This window comes from Amblyraja radiata, chromosome 8 (assembly GCF_010909765.2).
Source record: "Amblyraja radiata isolate CabotCenter1 chromosome 8, sAmbRad1.1.pri, whole genome shotgun sequence".
Classification (NCBI taxonomy): Eukaryota; Metazoa; Chordata; class Chondrichthyes; order Rajiformes; family Rajidae; genus Amblyraja; species Amblyraja radiata.
The window spans coordinates 34,084,416-34,098,974 of NC_045963.1; the positions used below are offsets into that span (position 1 = coordinate 34,084,416).

Consider the following 14,559-nt stretch of genomic DNA (forward strand, 5'->3'; position numbering starts at 1 on the left):
CACTATCCTATCTGCTTCTACCACCACCACTGGCAGAAAAAGCAAGGCACCTACCAATCTTTATGTGAAGAACTCAACCCGCACATCTCCTTTAAACTTTCCCCTTCACAAATTAAATCTATGCCCTCTCGTGTTTGACATTTCCACCCTGGAAAGAAGATTCTGGCTGTCTACCGAATCATATATATCATAATTCTATACATTTCTATCAGGGGTCCCCTCAAACTCAAGCATTTTAGAGAAAATAATCCAAGTTTCCAAACCTCTCCTTGTAGCTAATATCCTCTAATCCAGGCATCACTCTGGTAAACAGCACATGCACCAACTCCAAAGCCTCCACATCCACCTTGTAATGGACCAATCAGAGCTGCACACCATACTTCAAATGCAGCTGAACTAAAGTCTTCTGGAGCTGCACCATAATTTCACCGAGTTTCCTTACAGTTTTAATTTTACAGACGAGGTAAGAAGAAAAGAGAATTCCACATCAGCGTTTTTGGGAAGATTTTTATCCTTGTTGTTTTAACCTTACACTGTCATACTTTGCACCAAATGGAAGTCGTTCTGTCGCCATTACTTGGTAGAACATAACGGGGATTATTTTTCTTGTCTCCCTTTCCTGCACTTTTTTTTTGTAAACCAGCTTTTGCAGTTCCTTGTGTCTCCATTTTCTTTTGCATGTTATATTGGGTCAGATTCCTGAAAGCTGAGTCAAAACTGTCGGTTTTAAGGAACTTCTTAAAGAGTTAGTGACAGAGAGCTGCAAGAGTCAAGAGTGTTTTACTGTCATATGTCCCGGAGGGGACAATGAAATTCTTACTTGCTGCAGCACAACAGAATATGTGAATATGTAAACAGTACATAACGGGGGAAGAGAAAAAAAGAGAGAAAGTTCAATAAATAACAAATATAGTGCAATCTATACATAATTAAACTCTGATCTTGTTATCTTCCAGTTTGGCGGTCTTTCTATTTACGCAAAAACGGTTTGCGATAGCGCTACGATTTTCACCAGTTCACTCACCGTTCTCCTGTGCCGCGAGTGCGCCAAGTTTCGTTCCGATCGGTTGAATGTTGTAAAAGTTAGCGAGGTTTAAAAATCTTAAAAACCGCGCATGCGCAGATCAAACTCTTCTCCTGCCAGTTGGCGTCGCGCGAATTAGTCTCTTCCCCTGTCACTCCCCGGTAAGGTCCGCCCCTTCCTGCGCCATCGTATCTCTACTGGAGCTGAGGGTGGCTGGCGGAGGTTTCCAACTGGACTTTCGGAGGGACCCGAAGCAGCCCAGCCCAGCCCCGCCCTACCCCAAGCAGCAGCCACACCCCAGGCAGCAGCCCCGCCCCCAGCAGCAGCCCCGCCCAAAGCAGCAGCCCCGCCCCAAGCAGCAGCACAGCGACGGAGACCCAACCCAGTCCAGAGTCGGAGATGTCGCCGATGTCGCTAAATGGAAAGCGGAGACTGATCCCGGCGGAGGAGAACAACCAGCGACCAGTGCCCGCTGAGAGTCCCCATCGCACCACCAATTCCAGCCACTACCCCTCTGGTACCCCTCGCTGGTTCCTCTCCCCCCCCCGTACCCCCCATGGCTCTTCCCTGTCTTTTCTCCGAGCTCACTCCCCCCGCCCCCACACCCCTCTCCCCCACAAACCCCCTGCCCTCCCCCCACATCACTCCTCCCCCTCCCCACATCCCTCCCGCCCACATACACACCTCCCCCCCATCCCACACTGTTCTTTACCTCTCCACATCACTGTCTATATCTCTCATTTCCCTTATCCCTAACCAGTCTGAAGAAAGGTCTCGACCCGAAACATCACCCATTCCTTCTCTCCAGAGATGCTGCTTGTCCCATTGAGTTACTCCAGCTATTTGTGTCTATCTTCGGTTTAAACCAGCATTTGCAGTTCCTTTTTTACAACTCTGTGTTATTGTTCACAAGCAACATTCTGTATCTCATCATTTGCGACTGCTGCTGCTGTGTGTCTGGGTGTGTGTGTTGCTGTTTGGGATTGTAAATGGGAGCTGCTTAACTGTTCATAGGCTCTTCACATGGATTGTGAATTGCAACATTTTCAGCCTATGCACCCTCTACTGGCGAAAGAGATATACAGGATTGGAGGTAAAAATAAATGTTGAAAAAGCACAGAAAGTCTGTCAACATCTGTAAAATAATAATTTATCTTAAAATTTGGAAGAAAAATAATTTATTGCTATATGTCAGTGATGATTGCATCCAAATTCCTTACTTTTTATTAATTTCTGTTTTTATTTCATCTGCCACATCTTTATCCTAAAGTCCACATTTAGTTCAACTTAAATGAAATAAATATTGTGTTTTTACGATGTGGGGAATGATTCCAGAACTACAATTTAGGAGAATATTGACATGAGATTTTACGAATCAGCAAGATCATTTTTGTTCAACAAAGCCAAATAGGAACACATATGCTGGCCCAATATGCTGGATGCAGAGAGGAATTACATCTCAGAAACAACACTTTATCCAGTGTTGAATGATATGTGTTTCTCCTGTTTTTAGCAAGAATATCTTACTTTATACTGTATGATATTTTCATCCATTTTCTTTCCCAACCATTTGTTATTACAATGCCTTCATTTTTAATTATTAAGGTCGCAATTCTTTTTTTGCTGGATTAAACAGCTGAACCAACGTGATGCATTATTACATTTTCAAAAATATTTTTCTAACTTTACAGGTACCGCAGGAATGTTTCTGACCCTGTGGAATACTTGCTCTTGAATATTTGTAGAACACCTCCAAAAACAGTTTATGCAGCATTATTACCTGCTCCAAACACGGGTTCAATCAAATACTGTGATTGTAATCTCAATAACTGAGGTGCTTAATTGTAATGAATTGTAAAGGCCATTGGGTCATGATGTGCTGACTTCACGAAAGTACCTTCTGTCAATTCTGCAGGTATCCAAGTCAAGTCAAGTTCAAGTGAGTTTATTGTCATGTGTCCCTGTATAGGACAATGAAATTCTTGCTTTGCTTAAGCACACAGAAAATAGTAGGCATTTACTACAAAACAGATAAATGTGTCCATATACCATGATATAAATATATACACACATGAATAAATAAACTGATAGTGCAAATAACAGAAAGTGGTTGGTAATAATCAGAGTTTTGTCCGAGCCAGGTTTAATAGCCTGATGGCTGAGGGGAAGTAACTATTCCTGAACCTGGTTGTTGCAGTCTTCAGGCTCCTGTACCTTCTACCTGAAGGTAGCAGGGAGATGAGTGTGTGGCCAGGATGGTGTGGGTCTTTGATGATACTGCCAGCCTTTTTGAGGCAGCGACTGCGATAAATCCCCTCGATGGAAGGAAGGTCAGAGCCGATGATGGACTGGGCAGTGTTTACTACTTTTTGTAGTCTTTTCCTCTCCAGGGCGCTCAAATTGCCGAACCAAGCCACGATGCAACCGGTCAGCATGCTCTCGACTGTGCACCTGTAGAAGTTAGAGAGAGTCTTCCTTGACAATCCGACTCTCCGTAATCTTCTCAGAAAGTAGAGGCGCTGATGTGCTTTTTTGATGATTGCATTAGTGTTCTCGGACCAGGAAAGATCTTCAGAGATGTGGACGCCCAGGAATTTGAAGCTCTTGACCCTTTCAACCATCGACCCGTTGATATAAATGGGGCTGTGGGTCCCCCTCCTACTCCTTCCAAAATCCACAATCAGTTCCTTGGTTTTGCTGGTGTTGAGGGCCAGGTTATTGCGCTGGCACCATATGGACAGTTGCTCGATCTCTCTTCTGTACTCTGACTCATCCCCATCAGTGATACGCCCCACAATAGTGGTGTCGTCAGCGAACTTGATGATGGACGTTCATCACTTTGTTTCATTAATTTTGGGAGAAGTGAATTGTAAAGGTGAATGCTACTATTAACTGAAATTCTTCATACATTTAGCAATTAGAATGAAAAGACAACCCCGCTCCCCCCAGAAACACATTATGTTTAACTTTAAACTTTTGTATATCAACAATGATTTTCAGTAACAGCTAATTTGGATCAGCACCTTAGACAGACGGACTGAGGTTCAGCTGCAATGGATGCAGTTGACAAAATTCAAAACTATTTCATGGACATACTGAGATGGTAAGATGTAAAAAGCTGGCATCATTATCCAAGGCACAATGCTCCAACCTGTAGGAAACTAAAAAATAAAATGGGATGGTTATGTAAGTGAGCCATAACAAGGTACTAAGAAAACAACAAATTAAAAAAAGAAAGGTAATGCATGTCGGCTGAATAAGTGGGAAATGATATCATCAGCCTTTGAAATTGAAAATAAAATAATTATAATATCAAAGACTGTTGTATAAAAGACAATTTTCCCCATAAAATATCGTTTGATCTTTCATCACTACTATTTTGGTTGGCACTGTGGTTAATTATCAACCTATTTAATATAATGGATTATAGAAACCAAGGAAACAAACTAAACAATATCTGAAAAGAAAGGAAATGCAGATTGGGTAACTGCATTGCAGACACACTCGTTCAGTCTGCATTGGTTAACCTTGAGCTTCTCATCACATTTCAAATCTCTATCCAACTTGCACTCTAACCTCTCTATGACTATGAGTGTAGGAAGGAATTGCAGATTCTGGTTTAAACCGAAAATAGACACAAAAAGCTGGAGTAACTCAGCGGGACAGGCAGCATCTCTGGAGAGAAGGAATGGGTGACGTTTCAGGCCGAGACCCCTTTTCAGACTGATTAGAGATAAGGGAAACGGGAGATATAATCAGAATCAGAATCAGAATGCTTTATTGTCATTGCATGTGTCACATACAACGAGATTACTGTGTATCTCCATTTAAAAGAACTTTAAACATTCACATACTCATACTTTTTACACTCCCTCTCTCCCCAAACCCACCCATGGATTCACATTTACATAAATTAACACTCTCTCCCACCCCCCCTCCTTCCCCATAACCCGCTCCCGAGACAGAGTTCAGTTCCAAGATTGCTGATGGGTAAAAGCTGTTCTTGAGTCTGGCAGTGCGTGACTTTAGCGACCTGTACCTTTTTCCTGAGGGCAGCAGTGTGAAAAGGTGGTGACAAGGATGTGTAATGTCTTTCACGATATTACAGGTCCTGCTGCGGCATCTGGCGTGGTAAATGTCCTCCAGAGGGGGCAGAGGGAGTCCAATGATACCCTGGGCAGTTTTTATCACCCTCTGGAGAGCTGCTCTGTCAGCTGCTGAACAGTTCCCAAACCAGGCAGTTATGCAGTAAGTCAGTATGCTTTCTACCGAACAGCGGTAGAAAGACTCCAGCAGTTTAGCAGACAGATGGGCCTTCCTCAGTGTTCTGAGGAAGTAAAGTCTCTGTTGTGCTTTTTTTTTACAACTACAGCAGAGTTCACAGACCATTTAAGATCCTCACTGATGTTGATCCCCAGAAATTTAAAACTAGGCATCCTCTCCACCTCCTCGCCCCCTATCTCCAGTGGCCTGAGCTCCGCTCTATGTCGCCTGAAATCAGTGATGATCTCCTTTGTCTTTTTAGTGTTCAGAGAGAGATTGTTATGAGCACACCACTCAGAATGTCTGTGCACCTCCTCTCTATAGGCGACCTCGTTCCCATTTGAGATGACACCACGGTTGTATCATCCGCAAATTTTATGATCCTATTTGCGGGGTGATGGGGCAAGCAGTCATGTGTGTATAGGGCGTAGAGGAGCGGACTGAGCACACAGCCCTGCGGTGCTCCTGTGCTGAGGGTCAGGGATGTTGAGGTGTAGGGTCCAAGTCTCACTGTCTGTGGGCGTTCACTGAGAAAGTCCAATATCCACCGACACAGTTGACTGCTGAGGCCAAGGTCTAGCATTTTTGTGATCAGCTAGCTGGGTATGATTGTATTAAAAGCTGAGCTGTAATCAACAAAAAGCATCCTGACATATGACCCCTTCTCCTCTAGGTGTTGTAGTGCAGCATGGAGGACAGTGTTTATGGCATCCTCTGTAGATCTATTAGCCCTATATGCATACTGGTGTGGGTCGAGTGAGGGGGGGGAGAGATAATTTAAGGTGACCTAGGACCAGCCTTTCAAAGCACTTGGAGACTACAGATGTAAGAGCAACGGGCCTGTAGTCATTGAGGGAGTTGATGTTTGTCTGCTTGGGCACCGGGATGATAGTGGTGGTTTTCAGGCGCGCTGGCACTGTGGAGTGTGCTAGGGAAAGGTTAAAAATGTCTGTGAATACCCCAGCGAGCTGGTGAGCACAGTCCCGGAGCACCCTGCCTGGGATCTCATCCGGGCCAGCAGCCTTACTAGCATTAACAGTTCTCAGGGCCTGCTTTACCTCCTCTAACTGGAGGGTAAGTGGCTGGTCAGCAGGGTCCAGTTGGAGAGAGGTTCTTTCATTCGTACCTCTCTCGAAACAATGATAGACAATGATGTGGAGAGATAAAGAACAATGAATGAAATATATGCAAAAAAGCAATGATGATAAAGGAAACAGGCCATTGTTAGTTGTTTGTAAGGTGAAAACGAGGAGCTAGTGCGACTTGGGTGGGGGGAGGGATAGAGAGAGAGGGAATGCCGGGGCTACATGAGGTGAGCAAAATCAATATTCATACCACTTGGCTGTGAGCTGCCCAAGCCAAATATGAGATGCTGTTCCTCCAATTTGCAGTTTAGCCTCACTCTGACAATGGAGGAGACCTAGGACAGAAAGGTCTGTGGGGGAATAGGAAGAAGAATTAAAGTGTTTTTCAACTGGGAGATCAGGTAGGTTCAGGTGGCCTAAGCGAAGGTGTTCAGCGTAACGATCGCCCAGTCTACGTTTGGTCTCGCCGATGTATAAGAGTCCACATCTTGAACAACGGAGACAGTAGATGAGGTTGGAGGAGGTGCAAGTGAACCTCTGCCTCATCTGAAAGGACTGTCGGGGTCCCTGGACAGAGTCGAGGGAGGAGGTCCATCCCACCCAAATCATCCCCTCCCCAGGTACCTTCCCCTGCAACCGCAGATGATGGAACACCTGTCCCTATACCTCCTCCCTCGACTTGCCCCACCCGGGTCATTCCTTCTTCTCCCAGCTCCTGTCGGGCAGAAGCAAGAAAGTGCACACAATAAGGCTCAGGAATAATTTATTTCCCTCTGATGTCAGTCTTCCGAATGGTCCTACTATACGGCAGGGTACAGTCTGATTCACCTCCACCCCATTGCAGACATTGGATTTGTGTATGGAACTGATGCGTGAGAATGCTGAGAACTGTGTTCTGCACCTTGGCTCCATTCTACTTGAGTGTGACTTGATTGTACTTATGTATCATATTCTCTGATCTGATAGGATAACATGCTTTCAGTGTATCTCGATACATGTGACACAATAATAAACATAAACCCCCACCTTTTTTAGCCTTGCTTTAACAGCTCTCTTTAGTCAAGTAATGTATGCTGCTCATCCCCTTTGCAGACTTGCCATAGCATCAAGGGTCAAGCGTGCTTAATTGTTATAAACACCAGGACCAGAACAATTACGTTCTTATTTGCTTTTCACATTTTCTTTCTCTCCCCCATTAACCTGCACAGTAAACAGGTTATTTGTCTAATGTTGTTAATTCTGATGGAAAGTCATCAATCTGATATGTTAAATGTTTCACTCAGCAGTGTTGCCACCTCCTGAGTGTTTACTCTTTTATTTCAAATTTTCAGCATCTGAATTATTTGCATAATCTTTACCTGTGCGATGAATCATTCATTCAAAATTTATAAGCATGACCTGACATTTAACAAGGTTACACTGAAGGTTAGGACATGTTTCATCCATTTCTGAATTCATGATTGATTGTCATAAGTGATAAATTGAGTACAGACTGTGGGTTGATGTGCAGGAAACAGGAACAGGAATGCTTAACATGGAGGTTCATTGGAACTGCTTTAGTCCAAAGTTTTCATTTTTATTTCGTATACATAGTTAGGTTGAACCTGCAAACAGCGATCAACAGATTTTAATCAAGCGACAGGCAAAGTTTGACAAAGAGTGAAAGAGGGTAAAATAAATAAGCCATGATCAAATGAATCAGCCTTTACATTTGATTCCTGTTTATCTATTTTTTATCTCACTCCGGTCCCAGCAACCGTTTCATTTACAGCAGCTTCAGCAAGGTCCACTCCCTTGTTGGGCACCAAAGCAGGGCATCTATTTCCTCTATTGTTCACGGCTTTTACATTCACCGAGAATTCGCTACTTAGGACTTTTCATTGTTCCGCCGATAACCATTTAATTTTAAGATGTAGAGAGCGGCATGGTATGCAGCGGTAGAGTTGCTGCCTTACAGCGCTTGCTATGCCAGAGACCCGGGTTCAATCTCGACTACGGGTGCTGTCTGTATGGAGTTACATTGAAACATAGAAATTAGGTGCAGGAGTAGGCCATTCGGCTCTTCGAGCCAGCACCGCCATTTAATATGATCATGGCTGATCAGCCAAAATCAATACCCCGTTCTTGCTTTCTACCCATATTCCTTGATTCCGTTAGCCCTAAGAGGTATATCTAACTCTCTCTTGAAAACATCCAGTGAATTGGCCTCCACTGCCTTTTGTGGCAGAGAATTCCACAGATTCTCTGGGTGAAAACGTTTTTCCTCATCTCAGTCCTAAATGGTCTTGTTCTTCCCGTGACTGCATGGATTTTCTCCAAGATCTTCGGTTTCCTCCCACACTCCAAAGACATACAGGTTTGTAGGTTAATTGGCTTGGTATGAAGAACACCGGACACTTGCACTTGGTCTGCTAAGATCTACTGGATCTCTCAGTTGCTATTTATTTTAACTCCTTTTCCAATTCTGTTGTTTCATCTCTGTCCTTCGTCCTACCATCTGCCTGTCAAAAAAACTCCTTCCCTTTATGAACCTATTATTTCCCTGGCTTTGTCTTGGCACTCCTCCCAGCTTTCTCCCCACCCCCACAATCAGTCTGAAGAAGAATCTCGACCCAAAATTATCCATGTTCTCCAGAGATGCTACCTGACCCACTGAGTTACTCCAGCACTGTATGGGATATTAAATTGATTGCGTTGAGTGTATGCATTTACCAGTGAAGGAATTCTATAATTTTGAATTATAAGATAATGCAGATCAATCAACTGGTGCAGAGAAGATCATGGGATTTAATTGCAGGTTTAGATAAACCTTTCCTATCCATGTATCTGTCCAAAAGTCTTTCAAATGTTGTTATATTACCTGCCTTAACTACCTCATCTGGCAGCTCATTCCACATACCCACCACCCTCTGTATGAACAAGTTATTCCTCAGGTTTTTAGTAAATCTTTCCTCTTTCACCTTAATCTGTCCTTTGGTTCTTGAATCAGTTGCATGATTACATTATCCGTCTATGTTGTGCAATAGGCGAGACTGAATTATATCAAAAGCAAAAGAATTTTAGGAGCCAAGCTCACTAGAAATGCAAAAATCCCACACAGCAAAACAAAATCCTTTCTGACAACTGCTATACTTCTGAATTGACTGGTAGGGAAGCATGCCAAGGAATCGAGATTGTATCAGTTGCCTGGTTTATAAACTTTGTGAGGGAGTGTAAACACAAGTGATTCTTATGGTTTTCCATGGAATGAGTCTGAGCTGTTTCAAACCAATTCTCGGTAAGCATAGATCTAAATGCAAACCGATTGTAACTCAAGTCACATGGGCAGTGATGATCAGATAAATATTATAGAGTTATTAGACCAAGTGGGACCCGTTGGGCCCTGTTCCCCCAAGGCAATACTCCACCACTCACCCATAGCTCCCAACTGCGCAGGAGCGGCTGACGGGTTCCCGTTGTGATGGTAGAGATTCCCGTTGTGACGCGAGTCACGCCAACCCTCCCCCAACTGCACCTCGCCATCCCCCTTTCTACCCCTATCCTCCTCCAATCCTCCTCATTCCCCAGCACTCATACCCCTTCCTCATCACCCTCCCTCTTCTTTCCCCTCTCCTCTTCCCCTGCCCCACTCCCTCCCTCACCACTCTATCCCTCTCCTTTCCCCTACCCTCAGTCACTCTCTCCCTCCATAACAAGCTCTCGCCTCCCTACCCCCCTCCTCTCCCTCCCCCGATCCCACAACCTCAACCTCCCTCACTGCCCTCCTCTCCCTCTATCCCCCACTCCCCCTCCTCTCCATTTATCCCCCCTACTCCCCCACTTTCCCTCCTCACCTCCCCCTCTTTCCCCTCCCTACCCCCTCCTCTCCCTCTATCCCCCTGCTCTCCCACTCCTCACCTCCCTCCTATCCCACCCCCACAATGAAAATCACGATGTTTTAAAAAAAATGAAACTTCCCCCTATCCCATCCTCCACCCACAATGAAAATTGTGATTTTTTAAAATGAAATTCTCAATGAAAACCGTGTTTTTTCTTTCAAATAACTTAAACACAATGTTAGCTGTTAAAGAAATTCGAAGAATTTGATTAAAACGGATATTTTTTTTTAAAATCATGATTTTTAATGTAAATGAGATGAGATTTGAGAACCCATTGTGGCATCATTGTGACGTCAAACACTGCTGACAGGCAGGGCAAGTGGAAACGTGGTTTAAAAAGTTTTTTCTGTAAAGTTTAAAATGTCAATAACTTGTAAAATATAACATCTATCCAAACGAAACTTGTTTCTTTTACATCCCAGGGCAATGGTGAGTAATGTGGGCCAAAAATGGTAGCGCTATCGTGTACCTTTTTGGCGGGGTTTTGCAATATCGCGCACATGCACGCACGCACACATACAAACAAACAAGATGAGAGTTTTAGTAATATATATAGATATTGTTTTTTGTGCCTCCTATGGAGACATTTAATCTCCAAATGTGAAAATAAAAACTTTAAAAATATTCCATTCAAATGCATTAATATCCTTTGTCTTGGCAAGCTCAAGTTTATTAGGAAACATTATTTCAGTCAATGTGTTAATTTGTTGAAATATTGAACATAATTAGTAAACACAAATCAGGCCACATAAAACCTTTATAAAGATTTATTTTGACTAACTGGTGAATGACTTGGTCGTTAAAGGGTTAACGGTGCGCTTAGTGTGTCATTTATAATAATTAATGACCTGGTCAAGAACATTCAGATAGAAGCAGCCAAGGTTGATTAAAGGTGAGTGAATCAATGGCAATTTGTGTGGTCTCAACCTCAGTTGAAAGTGAGCACAGCTTCACACCATCTAGTGACAATGAAATCGTCAATTAAACATGGCCATCTGTTGTGGAGATGATGCACTCCTGTGGCCAGTGACACTCTGTACTCTGTGCTGAATTGTGCACTAAACCATTTCCAACAAGTGCCACTGCATGGTAAGCATTTCACAAGGGCACTTCTAGTTTCCAAGATATTGCTGCTTATTGCTTCTCTTGTACAGATTTATTTTACAATCTGGTGAAACTGCATATTTTAGTGTCTCACGTTGCCTTTAACACCTTCTGCTCCCTCACTGGTTATAGATGCAATCATAATAGTGGCATCTAGCACAATTGGAAGAAGCTACCTCTGTACATTTTTTTGCTCAATTTGCCAGAAGACAGTATCTGGTACTGAACTTTCTGGGAAAGAACTTGCTTTTCCTGAAAGCAAAGGGGGCTGAGAGGTGATAGAGCATAAAAAACTATGAGGTAAGGATAGTATAAATGGAGTCCCAGAGTCAGAGTAATACAGCGTGGAAGCAGGCCCTTTGGTCCAACTTGCCCAGGCTGACTAACATGTCCCATCTACAGTAGTCCCACCTGTTTGCATTTGGCTCATATCCCTTCAAACCTATCATATTCATGTACCTGTTGAAGTGTTTCTCAATTGTTATGATACCACCTGCCTTAACTGTCTCCTCTGGCAGCCGGTTCCACATACCTACCAGAATCTACCAGGTAGTCAGAATCTTACAAGGGATTTGAGGGATACGTGTCTTTTATACAGTGGTTGATATCTGGAGATGTCCCCATTTGAACTATCCAGAGGATTTTGTGACCCCATTCTTGGCAACAACCAAGTTATCACAAAATCATGACCTTGGGCATTATCAGAAATTATGTTACATACATTTTTGATCAGCAAGCAGCTTTATGTTTTTGTCAATCTGAAGAAGGATCCCGACTCAAATCCATATCCGTTTCCTTCATAGATTCTGCCTGACCTGCTGAGTTACTCCTGCACTTTGTGCCTTTCTTTTTTGTCAATATTGGTTATGGCCAAGATTTAGAAAATTACTTTTCTGTTCATCTGAACAGACTGAAATACCTTTCTTCAAAGATACAGTGACACTCACTCAGCTTAGCACTTAGCTCAGTTGGCCTTCATATATGAGAGAATATTCAGATTTGGAACACAGCCGGGAAAATTTTAATATTAAATGTTTGTGTAGAATTCCTGTTATTGACTTGGGGATCTGCCACAATGTGCTCATCTATTTAATTTCTTCTTAAGTATTGAACTTTATGATTTAAAATGAGCTGTAGTTAAGAGTACTGTTTTATATAAAACTATGAGTCTAATACAGACCCAATATGATCATCTATTTAATTTCTTCTTAAGTATTCATCTATGATTTAAAATTGGTTGTAATTAATAGTACTGTTTTATATACAATTATGGGAGGCGTAGACAGTGAGAACCCTAATTCCAAGGTGAAATTGTCAAAAGACTAGAGGTGATAGCTTTAAGGTGAGAGGGGTAAAGTTCGGAGAAAATATGTGGTCAGGTTTTTTTACACAAACGGTGGCGGGTGCCTGGAGGCAGATGACATTTAAGAGACTTTTAGCTAGTTACTTGGATATGCAGAGTGAAGGGATTTGGATCATGTGCAGGTAGATGAGATTAGTTTATCTTGGCATCAAGTTTGGTGCAGACACCGTGGACTGCAGCCCTGTGCTGTACTTTATGTTTTCTAAATTCTATGGACTGTAAAAGAAAGCATTATTGATGGTCTGAATATGTGAATTCGCAGAAGTTTGGAAGAATCATTTTATGTTTTTGGTAGCTAAGCAGAATTTGCAACTTTGGTATTTGTTAAATTTTATTTATGATGTGAGAATGGTTCTGGAGAATTTCTGCCAAGATGCTTTATGCTCAAAAGCAGACACCAGATCTAACTTTCATAGAATTGAGCCAGTTGTAGTTGAATTGTTCATGTTGATGCTGATTTTCAGCAGGACAAAAAGTTATCTGAAATATTTACTTAGTCTCATAGAACGAAGGGGCGAATGTAGGAAGGAACTGTATATGCTGGTTTATACCGTAGATAGACACAAAATGCTGGAGTAACTCAGCGGGTTAGGCAGCATCTCTGGAGAAAAGAAATGGGTGATGTTTCGGGTCAGAACCCTTTTACGGACTGAAAGATATAGAAGACCAGAACAGGGTGTGTGTCAGCTTGTACGGCACTACATATGCTGTGCTTCGAATTTCAATGATGGCTATGAACAGAATCAGAATCACACATTAATCACCAAGTATGTTTTGAAACATACGAGGAATTTCATTGGTCAGGTCAGTCATACAATTAAAAGCAACAGATCACTCAAAAACACATTTTAACATGAACATCCACCACAGTGACTCCTACACATTCCTCACTGTGATGGAAGGTGAAAAAAAGTTCAAGTCCTTCCTTTTGTTCTTCCTCGGTTGGGGGCCTTGAGCCCTCCGTTGATGGGACGATCTTGACTCCCGTAGCCGGTGGTGATCGGGCCCTCCTCGTCGATGTGATCAGCTCCTGCATCAGGGGGATGTCAGCTCCCCCGCGCTGGACAATCGAACCTCGCGTTGGGGCTGGTCGAGCCTTCCGCGGCGTTGGAGCTCCCGACTGGCCTCTCCCGAGACTGCGAGCCCTTGATGGTAAGTCCACGGTGGTCGCGGTGGGAGTGATCCCAGGCAAGGGATCAGCTCCGATGTTAAGTCCACACCCCGCAGTGGGGCTCATGACAGTCTGAGGAGGCTTCCAGCTCCAACTATGGTAGGCCTCAGAGCCCGGAGAATGTGATCCGAAAATTGATCACATCTCCGGGAAGCTAAGAGCTTGAAAAAAAGTTTCCCCCGATCCCCTCCCCCCTCCCCGCACATAAAACAAACCGAAGAACATTAAACAAACTTTTAACACATTAAAAAATAACAAAAAAAAGAAAAACGAACAGACTGCCGGGCAGGACGGCCATCTCCCCGGCGGTCTGGAACAGCCACCAAGTCATACTTACTCATGAGTACCATAATAGTACTTTTTTTCCTTACCTGAACAGAGCTGCTAACATGACAAAGGGTAAAGTGCATTACAGAATTCTCACTGTAGGTATTTGTTAACTATTGTGCCCAGATGTTTCCTCACCAGAAGAAGTGTCTCATAGTTTAGCGGAATTTGTTTAGACATGAGCAACTGTAAATTTCATGACAAATCAATTCATTGGAATAGCCGCTGACCCAGACTATGTAAATAACTATTTCCCCGCAATATAATGACTAACTTTACACAATGTTGATTTAAATCATACAGAGTGGAGAAATACAAATTAACCCTTCTCATTAAACTTAAAT

At 43.1% G+C, this 14,559-nt stretch overlaps 1 protein-coding gene and 1 long non-coding RNA gene across 2 annotated transcripts in view; one reads left to right on the forward strand and one right to left on the reverse strand.

Annotated features, from left to right (window-relative positions):
• prkce (protein kinase C epsilon) overlaps positions 1-14,559 on the forward strand; it is a 443,521-nt gene that overhangs the window by 156,260 nt on the left and 272,702 nt on the right. The gene's annotated exons all lie outside the window — the stretch shown is intronic.
• LOC116976048 lies at positions 11,233-11,886 on the reverse strand. The gene is made up of 3 exons (XR_004412860.1): positions 11,848-11,886; positions 11,566-11,570; positions 11,233-11,245 (listed from the first exon to the last, which is right to left on the reverse strand). It is a non-coding gene; the product is annotated as an uncharacterized LOC116976048 (long non-coding RNA).